We start from the raw sequence: 12,711 nt of genomic DNA, 5'->3' as shown, positions 1-12,711 counted from the left end.
AAGTTATTTGACCCATTACACCTCCATGGACCAATGAATTTTTAACTGTATGACAACTATAATTACCATGGCACACCCACTACAATTATAGGCTTGGTCTTCTATGGATTTCATCATAACATATTAGTTTGATGCCTTGAAGTTGTGGGAAAAGCTAATTGAAATAGTTGAGCCTAACATACAATGTTGTAGGGCCATCTTATTTTGACTATTTTTATTTTGTTTTATACACATACACAAATACATAAAGTCATTTTGAACACACTGTAAACTTCTTGAATGCAGTATTTATATCCACTTCATTTTGGTCTTCCTATTTTTTGTTCAGAATAGACAGGCAGCCAATACATATTTGTTGACTGCTGAAAGAATAGCACTTAACTTCCTTTTGATTAACAAAGTATAATCCATAGGCTGTAGTCTCTGGAAGTTCCTGAAAATATATAATGCTTACACATTTTTCTCCAGCCCGTTTTAGGATAGATTGCTTTTTTTTCACAAAGATTTCCTTCCATTGTTTGTCTGTCAAGCCATTAACTTTCATTTTCTGTGAAACATTGTTTGAAAATTAGCTTTTCAAAAATCAGCTGAGGTTAGTAGGGGAGCAGTTAATGTCATGTTGGCCTGAGGAAATACCAATACTAGACTGGAATATAATTAGTTTAGAGAAATTAATTTTGAAAGTAGCACCTGAGCGCTACTGATTAGAGCAAATATTTTGGTAGATTCACACATTACAGTCCTTTACTGTTCTATTTGCTTTTATTCTGCTGATCTGATTACTGCACATTTCAAGTTACTTTCTTAATGGCATTCTCTATTTGAAAATTTCATCCATCTGGAATGCTCTGTTCTCATGGATCATAACAAAATATCAAGTTTTTAAAAATCTTTCCTTTAATGTTTTTCTTTAAAGCAATTTTCCTTTTTTTATTTAAAAAACAGAAGTAGAAATAGAAAACTAATGCTGTAAAAGCATCAGATTAATTTTGAAATTGAATTTATAATGTTTTTAAAATGAAATGAAATGTGCTCTACTAAGCAAAAAAAGGTTCTATCCAATCTTTTGAGATATTACATAAGACTATCTTAATAACAATAGCAGTTTAAGTAATTGATGTTCAAACCAGACTGTTAACTGGAAAGAAGCAGGCAAAGAAGAATGGCCAGAGCAGGGAGTTACTTCGAATACCAGCAACAAAAACTAATTACTAGCTCAAATGACACAAAATTCCACCTACCATTTTTGTCTACTTCAGTGTTGCTCCTTTTTTATTCCAGCTGGTCTTCCAGGAAAAATTAGCCACTAAAGCTGACTTTCTTCTGATTTACCACATGTCATTCTTCATTTGAACCCTTTGGGAATCACCTTAACCAACCAGAAAGCCTGCGGTAAAAACTCCTTGTGATCTTTTATTCTGAGGGATGATATATAAAAGTACATAGAGCTGAGGAGCTGTTTTAGATGACAGCCACTAGGATTCTGCTTTGTGTTCCTATCATGGAATTGAATTACTGGTATTTAACTCAACGTAAATGGCAGTTTCATACTATTTGGGGAAGCTGAATGAAAAGACTTTTGGATAAATAAATAATTTCTCTTTCAGAATAAATAATTCATTCATTGTTTCCACAAACACGCAATTTAATACTTAGCCCCTCAAAGAACATAGGATAAGTAGATGAAAGAAACTGTGGCTTAATCTCAGTTACACTAAATTGTGAATGTTTTAATTTTTGCCCTTTTTGCATACGAGGAGAATTTTAAAACAATTTACGTTCTGATTGACTACTTAAACATATATCTTGTTGTGTCACTTCTACGTTAAAACATTCAATGGCTCCCATCATTATTAAGCTTTGTCTAAACTTATTTACATGGTATACAGGGATCTGGCTCCGGTTTCCTCTCTACTCTAATCCCCCGCCATATGTGGAGTAGATTTTTCTAATCTAGCGTTACTATAAAGAGAATGCTAGGAATCTACGAAGAGAAATCACTGTGTCTCACTTACCACTGACACCATCTGCTGATGGTGTTTTTTTGTGTCGATAATCCAATGTCTTCCTTTGTCTGCTTGGAAAACTTCCGTTCCTGTTCAGTACAGAGTTATCACTGCACTTCATCTTCTACAATCTGCCCCGACTTCTCCAGAGAGAGGCAATTGCTTTCTCCTCCATGTTACTCTGCATGTAGTTCTATCATTTGCCTTATTATAATGTATTATAAGTATTTGCTTATAGACCTCTACTACTCAACTATAAGCCCTTTGAAGGCAGGGTACTCTTAAGTCTTTGAATCTTTGTAACGTGAATGTCAATGAATTCTTGTTAAATTAACTGAGTTTTGCCACATTCTGTTCCGTCATTAATTCCTGAAGCTGGCTTCACCCTAAACAATTTTCTTTAGATTAGATTCTTAGAAAAATAATTAATAAACCTAAAAAAGTTGTCATCAAATTTAGGTAGACTTTGCTATTCAAGCTCTTATTTTTAATTTTCTGTAACTTCTTTGAAACATATTTTATTTTCTTCTACCTATTAGCTTAAGTAAATGAAACAAAGTATTTTCTTCTTTTTAATTCAGCTCAAATTTAGTGAATTCTGACCCTAACATGAGTATAAACTTTTTGAAAAGTAGTTAGATTCAAAGTTTGGCAAAATATGACCTCTTGGTTCAAGGAAGAAAAGCTTTAAAAGACTAACAGACTGATAAGACTCCATGAACATCAAATAGTACAAAAAACAATATTTGATGAATTAGGTGTCAGTGAATCATAATTATGGAAACTAAATTTCCCCTCAAGTGCTCATGGGCAAAAAGGCAAGTTTAAATGCACTTAGTTTTCCTTCACACACAAACTTAAAACGAAATAAAAAAAATTTTTTCTCAAAATGTCCTCTAATTAGGGCTGCCTTTTGTGTAAAATATTTAGGGCAGCCAGATTATTAAGAGAAACCACTTCCCTAAATAGCTGCACACATAATCTATTAATGTTAAATTCCATTATATCATTTGATTCTTTGGGAAAATGATCTGGAAGGACCATGTTCTGAATATGTAAGGCTTTTAGAGTTTTACACTCCATAAAGATCTTCAAAACATTATACAATTTAGCTGTTTATTTCTTTGCCAAAACTAAACTTAAACACAGTAAAACACACACACACACACACACACACACATACCATTCTGTGGGTGTGTGGTTGTGGAGAAATGTGGAAGGCTTTGAGACAAATGATCTATACCTTGAACCAGCATCCTTCACTGACACCTGGCCCTCCCAGCCAATCTGTTTCATGGATAGCCATCCCATGAAGCCTGTTTCTTTAATAAATCATCAGACACAGGGTCAAATTACTATGTTACATATGAAAGGTTAGAATTACTTATTTTTCACATCCATCTGATTGAATAATAATGATCTAACCAGTTTGAAAAGCTCATGCCTTAACTAAGCATGATTATATCCTTATAATAATGACAATTGGAATTTGCAATCATTTTAATTTTTATCCATTCTATGTGAAATTTTAGCTACTTTTATTCTTTAATAATCACGTTTGTATAGAAAATTTTACTGTCTATTCTTTAGCATTACAGGAATTGCCCAGTTCTTATGCAAAATATTATTTCCCTACTTGGAAAGTATGTTATTTAGTTAACTTTATTGTTTGGAGAATATATATGTCAGAATTTCCTTTCAATTATCTTTGCTTTCCTAAAATCAAGCACATTTCATTTTAATTATTCTCCTAATAATTAAAAGCTGTTGAAATATGCATATTTTCTTTTGAACATGTTGTATCATAATTAGAGCCCTCTTGAGTAATAAAACTATTCAAAAATAGAAGATAAATGAAACGAAGGATTGTTACATTTTAATAAAATAAAAATAATTGTCAAAGACATAGCCTTCCCAATTGGGTTTATATTTCATTTAGGTTGACAGAGTAACAAATACAGTCCTCAACATTTTAATTGAGGTATTTACTTAGTGTGAAATTTAATGTGTATTTTAACTTTCTATCTCCACAATTTGCCAGGAACATTTATAATAGCATAAAGCTCCTGGTAGCATATTACTGTGTTTATGGTTTCTGTGCTGGTTGACATTTATTGGTATTCTTGTCCGTGATGTGTTCGTGTCCATTTCCCTGCCTCACCTTCCTCCTTCCACCAACATTCTCAACAGCAAATTAAATTAGGACAATGTAAACATTTTGACTGCCTGTTCTTTCTTTAATATGTCTTTCTTGTGTGCATCTTACTGGATAGGACATCCTTGAATGAGAGGTCATGTTTTATGTCCCCTTCCACTCTCATTGAAAATTTTAACAGCAAAGATTTTGTTTTAAGCCATTGGAATTCTTGGTCATAGCCCTTCTTTGATTTTTTATTTTGAAATGATGATATAGGCCAAAAATAAATTATTGATATCATTCTTTAATTTAGAGGCATTTGGAGAGGCTGGGAAGGTAAGCATAGCTATTCAGATAGAATTATTCCAACTTATGTTCAACAGCTTCTAGAAAAGGTAGAGAAATGGGATGGCATTTATTATAGTAGTCGAATAACTTAACACCCCAGGATCCCTCTAACGTGGTTTTCTTCTTTACCCAATGGTATAATCCTCACTCTAGAAGCCCCATCCTTTGGTAATGCATGTCCTCACATCTTCCCAGAGTAAGTCTTCTTACTCTTGATCAGAGAAAATGCACATAAAATATGTTTATTTGATTAGCCAATATTTTATTTTATTGTGTTAAAAATATTTAAAAATGGAGAACAGCATGTGTGAACAATGAAGTTATAGCCTTCCAGGGGAGATTAAGAAAGAATTTGAAGTTTTGAATAGGAAGCCTAGAGATAAAAGCTACAATATTTATCTGAAAAGGTAAAGATTAGTGTTAAAAGATATTAAGTTTAAATATCAAAAGTTGTTGCAATGAGTATAATGGTAAGTTTCTCTTTGCTAATAGTCAAGAAGGGACATAATGTTAAAGCTCATTAGGAGATATTTAAGTTAAATTTGTAAGAATCCTATGATTTTACAAGTTAAAATTGGGAGTAAAGTTGTGTTGCGAACATTTTCTTCTTTTAAATCATAAAAAAAAAAGATTTACCTGAACAAATAAAGTGAGATAGATAGACAGATGATAGATAGATAGGTATTTAAACTGCTATGACAAAAAGTAAATAAAGATATAGGGAATCAATTGAAGTAGGCAATGTCTGGGGAGGAATGTAGTTCTTGTTTACAGGATGGCTGGAGAAGGCCTGTTTGGTGAAGTGACGTACATGAGGTAGGGACACTCAAGTTTATGTACAAGGATTGTGTTTATGCTGAAAGAATAGCAAATACAGGAGCCTCAAGACAGGACTCTGCCTAGTGTTTTCAAGAAACAGCAGGGAAGTCAGGGTGGCTGGAGAGGAGGAAGGGTAGGCAGTGTGGTCAGAGGTGTCAGAGACCATTTGAAACTTACAAACCATCACACAGTGACAATTTCATATTCAAGTCTTATACCTATAAGTCTTTCCATAGTATTCTCATAGTACCAAGACTACAAACATGTCTCCTTTATTCTGTATTTATCAAAGAAAATTTTTTTGCTTTTTATAAATTTGTATATTATGTTACAATGAATTAAAATGTTGTAGTGATTACTATGATCTATTGGAAGGCAGGTTTAATACTTTATTCAGCATTACACTGCCAGAATCTATTAAAATGGTTTTCCTTAGATGGCCAATGTACATATTTTCTCAATGAATGCGCGAATAATTCAAATCTCCTTTCACATTGAGAGGTAGCATAACATGGTTAAGAGCAGACACTAGTTGAGACTGCCTGAGTTTGAATGTAGGCTCTTTAAAACTTTGGTTACCATGGGAAATACAATGAACATCCTAAATTTATAACAATCTAGTTTTTTCGATCCTAATTAGCTTCAATAGCATACAAAGCTCTACTCCTATACACTTCTGCTCCTCTCCTTTATGTTGGTGGTCAAATTATAATTTTGTATATTATGTGCCCAATAATAGATTTATAATTATTTTTATGCATTTGTCTTTTAAATCATGTAGAAAATAAAAAGTGGAGTTACAAACTAAAATTTCAGTGACTACTGCAGTGTTCTTAACTATAAACTAATTTACATTAGGTTATTCCTCACATCTAAGCTGATGCCTGGGAATAACTGATTATCAAGAGCAATATCCAATTAAAAGATTGAAATGCCATTTTTTGTTAACAATTTCTTATTATAATTGAAATTGTTTAAATGCAAACAGTAAAAATGTTTTCCTGGTATTAAAGGACTATAAAATTTAAAATTTTGAACAGAATTTCTATGACAGTAAGTTTATAGTTGAAATAAAACAAAATTTTGTAACAAAAACACAAACTGGTCATAGGATTTTTGGTGTGAGGAAATAAATTTACAACCCATCCGTATCAATTTATTTTTTCAGAAACGTTAAAGTGAATATTCCTGTCTTCTGTCATGTAAGTAAACATTTTACACAATGATATTCATTAATTAAAAATCTAAAAGAAGATTTTCGTCACCTTACAAGAGTTCGAGACCAAATAACATTGAAGCTATCCATATTTATTATAAATTTACATTTTGTAGTGTCTTGTAATGCGTACAGAGTATCTGAAAGAGATTTGAACTATTTATTTGTAACAAAGCAGAGCACTATTAAATCACAATATAGGTAAAATACTCTTTATTCAAGATTGGAGTAGAGTTTCTTTGCACTGAAATCAAATATCTATTTATAATGCAGCCAAATTAAAAAGTTTAGCACAGAGCTAAATTTTAAAATATGATAGCCAGTTACAATAATCAAGCAAATTAGGGTTTTTCAAAGGATTGTGCCTTAAAAATTACAATTACCATGGGAACCTTAATGAACAAAGCAGGAACTGAATTTTATTCCTTCTTGGAACAGGATTTTCTAATTAGTCTGCTATGTTAGAGCTGTGGATCCATATGGATTAAAAATAGATGAATAGCCTCTGCATCATTTTCCCTCTGAAAGTTTGTCTTTACTCCAAAGCCTTTGCTCCAAATATTGCTTTAAATTATACCTGCCCAATTCCAAAGTAAACACAAAAAACCTGAGAACATTTTCATTTTTCTGAATCTGAAGTTCCTATCACTTTTCCAATCTGGTATCCGACTAAAGGTTGATAGTCTATTGGTAAAGCTTCTGTCTTTCTTGTTTTAAACCCAAAGTTCCTTGTTTCAAAGATCTTTTTCCAACTTTATAACTTTGCATTTATGAAGTAAATGCATGTGACTAGAACTTCCTTTTAGGGATGCTGATTAGCAAGGAAGAACCAGCAATAAATAAATGAGCTCCTGAATGTCCCACCAATAACAAAAAGATATCAAAGTTTTCTGTTAAGTCAGAGCAAGCAAGTCTAGATTACATGGATATACTTTTTGAGGCTTGTGGAATTAGGTCTACCTTATGCTTTAAAGAAATTCTAAGAGTTTAGTTAACCATTGGTTGAGTATTAAATATATGGTAGGTAATTTTGTTGCTATATCCCTATCATACAACTCAGAAAAATAAGCACAGAGTGTATCTAAATTGTCCAATGATACACAGCTTGTAAGTAGCAATTTTGATATTTGAAACCTGTTACTAAACTCTCACTTGAGAGCCTATGCTCCCAGCTGCGCTGCTTCCAATGTCTAGAAGACCAGGGCACACACACAAGCAAACTGATATCAGCTTAAAATTTAAATATGACAAAATGCCAAAACAAGCCAAATAGTTCATTCTTTACGTCCCCAAATGTTTATTTAGAAAAATTCCAACCTACAGAGATGTTGGAAGATTAGCAAAATTAACATCTGTGAAATTTATGAACTAAGTTCATCAGGTATTAACAGTTTTGCAACATTTGCTTTCTGCTGTTCCCAAGCAGCATTTTTCTCTGAATCATTTGAGAGTAATTGCAGACATTATGAAACACAATCCCAAAATATTTCAGCATGTATATTCTAAAACCTAGGAAATTCTCTACTTAAATGACAATTTTGTTATGACACCCTACAATATTAATTTTGATATAGCAATGTCAAAAAAAATTTTTGAAACTTGTTAATAGGCAAAAGAGATTACTGAGTTTCCTTTCATACACTCATTAGTACGATGTGGTAAAATTAGTAAATTTTCTATTAGCTAGTTTATTTTATAACACCTAAGGTTTATAAAATAGCAGAGGTTAACTTGTAAATTTCTGTTTGCAGAGGTGAAAATGATTTCTATCTATTTAAAAATATAACCCCGATGGCTATAGTTTATTTCCCTAGTTTTGTATCTAACCCAGCAATGTTATCTTAATATTCCTTTGTGAATTTGCCTTTGGAAACCTAGCTCCTCGTGTAATCTTTGGTCTAACTTTAATATCTAACTTGTTCCTCACTAATTAATGAGCTAGATAAAATCTTTGTCGTATATATTTATTTCATATTTGTGAGTCATGTTTTTAACTTTTTGAAAATTATACTTTAACAATAGTCCTATCTAAATACAGTTCTTATTCAAATTTTCCCCAACTGTTTCAACAGTATTCCTTATAGTTCTTTATTTGTATGATTATTTTGATCCAGGATTCAATCAAGGACCTTGCATTGTAGCTGTTTTACATGTCTCTTTAGTTTCCTTTAATGTGAAAGAATAGTCCCTCCACTTCACCCTGTCTGTTTTGTTTTTCATGATATTGACTTTTTTTTTCTTTTAAGAATGCGGCCTAATTGTGTTAAAGAATGTTCTGCCATCTGGATTTGTCTGAAGGTTTAGTCATGCTTAAATTAAGGTTAAACAGTTTTCGGAAGAATTCTACAGGTGATATTGTGCACTTCTATTATATCAAATTCACTTAATGAATGTTTGCCTCCTTTTTGAAGATGCTAAGTTTACTCACGTGGTTAAGGTGACTTCTGTGAGATTTATCCATTGTAAAGTTACTGTTTATTGCGTGTATTGGTCAAGCTATCTATGAGGTGTTACTTTGAGACTCTGTAAAGATCCCATTCCCCGACAACATTTTAGCTAATGATTCATCATGTTCTGATGACTCGTGCTTTGGCCAATTATTACACTGGTATTTGCAAAACCAATTCGTTCATTTTAAAATGTCAGCGTTTATGGGCAGTAGAATGGTTAAGGGAGCTCAGGATTGGAGTCAAGAGATAAATGCTTACAGAAGCATAGCTTCCAAATTTCGAAGAATGGTGAACCTTGGTTATAAAACTATTTTTTAAAATATAAAACAAGCAGACAAATATCACAATTTATCTACTTTTTAAACTGGTATCAAATAAGCTACTCAGGTTAACAATGCAGGGGTTAAACCATAAATATCATTATAAGGCTCAATAAAGTATCAATTAATTGAGCTATCAGGAATTTATAGTGAAACAGTGTGTGTGACCTTGAGCCTAATTTTCCCCGTCTGCCAAATTTGGAATAATAATCCATACTTCACAGGCACGTTTTGAGGATTAATTGAGATGCTACATGTAAAGCATGGATCATATTTCCTAACATGTAACAATGATTTTTAAATGTTAGTTATTTTTACTGTATTACATTGTCCTATCCATCATATGATCTAGTATTTTCAATTTTTTTAAAATTACTAATATGAAACAGTGGAAGGAATAAAATCTGCGCTGCTTTCAGATCTTTCCTCTCTACATATGCTTTTGATGGATTTGCTTTCTACTGTATGTTCTGTTTCATACCTTAAATCTCTTGTTCATTGTTTTAAAATGGCCACATAAAATCCTTAGAGAATGTGATTTTCATTCTTAAAAAACCTTCATTTAGAGAGGATGTGGCAATAGCAGCAGTACTCTACACATATGGTAATACATTCTGTGATGTCATAAAGGCAGCAGTTATAAACAGTAAGTTCTTAAATGAAAGTCAGTAGTGGAAAGAAAGAAATATACAACAGAGTAATAATTCCAGGAGCATGTATGGAAAATTAATTAAATGAAAACTATTAAAATACTTTCTGTCTGTAAAAGGTGGTATTTCCTTCCAAGGGTAGAAAAGTAATTTTTATTGAATTTTTTATATTTGGGTCTTGAAAAAACAGCTTGATAAACAGAAATAGAAGTTTGCTTTGTGCACTTGAAATGCATGTGCACACGTATATGTGTGCATGCATCTGTGTGTGAGTGTGTGTGTGTTGGGACAAAGCTGTGCAACATCCTTATGCAGGACACTGTTTTTAAATTTAGGCAAGCTTTCTAAATTTTCAGTCATTCCTATCTGGAGTACTATAGCCTGGGAAAATGTCATTGCATAAATTATCTCAACCATAGTGTTTGCTTCTGTTTATATTTTTGAGTTAAAATGAAAGAAGTCAGGGAAATAGTTCAGGAACTTTAAAAATCCCTCATTGACAAATAAAAAGGCTTGCTTTTAAAATAACCCATGCAGTCTAATCTGTACACCACTTAGAGCACAGCTACAAGGTTTGCTCATCAGGAAAGGACAAAGGGAATTTGGCGATGTTTCTTTGTAAATGATCTAGCTCTTGTTTTATTTGCCTCTTACTTTGAACTATTTCTATATCAAAGTCATGGCTAGTAATGAAAGAGCTTTGGGGGGATTTCTGACTGACAGTTACCATTACTAATAAATTGCCTCAGAATGTAAAAATGTGACCCCTCATGTGGTTCAACCACATTGTTTGCAAACTGTGACTAAGTATCAAATTCTGGCTTTTTGCTAAGCACTCACCATGGAACAATACAGTTTCACTCTTTAGTGCTTTCGCACTGATTGTGTAAGTCATAATTAGAGATTCAGCTGGGGATGAATAGAGAAGGATTCGGCTGTGCAATTGGCTATAACCACTCTGACCCTGCTTGATCCTCACTCCCTAAAAATCTGTGACCTCCTGTAGCCTCTTGCATGATCCATGTATATGGTTCGTATTGCCTCTCTACCAACCTTTTCATCAGTAGGCTTTTCAAGCCATTACTTTGCTTTGTAGCCTTATCAAGGCATTCGTTTTGAGCTATCATAAATAGCATCCAGGAGTTCAAAGCTTTCCCAGCACAGTAGGAAAAGTCACAATGGATTTCTTAGGAAAGCAGTTGAGAAATGTAATAGAATTTTACAGACATCATGCATTTTAAAACAAGTGCGCATTTGAATTAGAGAAGAACCACAAGAGAATGGAATAATGGGGATGTAGATACAAGGGGTCTATTTTATAGAGTCTATTATATTACCAGGATTCAACTTCACAAATTTTAATTTAATCCATCAAGATCTAGTTTACAGGTGGTTCATGATCTCTTGTTGAAAGAAAGCAGAAGGAAAACAAAAAACATAAAAAGAAAGAAAACAAACCTGAATCTAAAATACTGTCTTTCTTAATCCAGCTGTTTCATGTTGACATGAGAAAAATATAACACCAGAAAATTTCTCAACGTGTATCAGGGAAAACATAATTTTTCAATGGAATTTTTACATGTCTTTTAAAATTTTAAAAGATTAATAAATTTGAGCCCATCCCACTTTATCCCATTTGTTTTGTTATAACAGTAGAATCCATGAATATATGTCATACCCAAATGTCAATATTTTAAGAAATGGATGCAGTTATGTTAGTAGTAGTCTATTTTTTCAAATGGGTTTAATATAAAAAGCTGATTTGGCTGATATTTTGGAAACACCATAATGGAAGTAATAAGACATAAAGTCAATGATTCATAGTAATTTGGAAGCAAGGGAGAACTAGAACTTTAGCATCCCTCCAAGATAAATTATTCCTGACAATAAAATATCTTATTACTTCCCGCTGAAGTTTATGCTCCAGTGACTGTGCTTTCTACTTTGTCCCTTAAATATGTTCAGATGTTAAAATAGAAAATTTGAATCATAATCATCTTACAACATTATAAAAAACGTCCCAAGTAGGCTGCCAACATTTTTTCTTCTGTTCCACAAATCAAGTGCCACATAGGAAAGAAGGCTGTCTGTCCACCTCTGTTCATGTTCTGAGATGTGGTCAGCTTTTCTCCTGAACGCACACCCACACACAGACACACAAATGCATGTGTGTACAAACATTTTTGAATACACTGACTTAACTGCAAGTCCATAATCTTCTACCTTAAACCTTAAGATTTGGGGGGCAATGACATGTTATACCCCCCACCCCAAGAATAGCTGGGAGTTCTATCTAATAGCTGCCCCTGTTCAATGTAAAGCTAGTCTTTTAGGTGCAGATATCCTGGGAAAATAGTCAAATGGCTTTTAAGAGTCCAAGTGCGGAGAAACACAAATACTTTTGAATGCTTTAAAGGCGCAGGGTTAAATGCTCCCCCAAGCAATTTGCCATTTCCGTGTTAATTCAGTTTGTAGAAACACATAATTAGATCTCCACTACCTGCGTTTATTTTCCTTATGAGAAAAACATGTGGTAGAGACAGAGCAGTGGCTACATCGGGAAGGGAACACTTCATGGGGGGCCTTTACATCTGCTGAAAGGCCACAACTACTACGTTTCCAACAGAAAACAAAGCAGAATTACAGTTTATTCCTTTATTGAAAACTAGCACCTCTCCCTAAAACTAAAATAGGTGCTTTCATGTAGCATTGGTAATTTTCTTCTTTACAGGTGTTACACAAAGCAGCCTGGGGAGTGTGCCTTC

At 33.1% G+C, this 12,711-nt stretch overlaps 1 protein-coding gene across 2 annotated transcripts in view; it reads left to right on the top strand.

Annotated features, from left to right (window-relative positions):
• Window positions 1-12,711, top strand: part of SEMA3A (semaphorin 3A) — a 451,042-nt gene that overhangs the window by 44,543 nt on the left and 393,788 nt on the right. The window contains exon 2 of one of the 2 annotated variants that reach the window (XM_070264479.1): window positions 6,479-6,512. The exons of the other annotated variant lie outside the window; for it this stretch is intronic. The gene's annotated coding sequence lies outside the window, so the exon portion shown is untranslated. The remainder of the gene's footprint in view (window positions 1-6,478; window positions 6,513-12,711) is intronic. 2 annotated transcript variants of the gene reach the window in all.

Source organism: Equus caballus, chromosome 4 (genome assembly GCF_041296265.1).
Source record: "Equus caballus isolate H_3958 breed thoroughbred chromosome 4, TB-T2T, whole genome shotgun sequence".
Taxonomy (NCBI): domain Eukaryota; kingdom Metazoa; phylum Chordata; class Mammalia; order Perissodactyla; family Equidae; genus Equus; species Equus caballus.
Note: the sequence above shows the minus strand (reverse complement) of the source record. Positions and strands in the feature narration are given on the sequence as shown.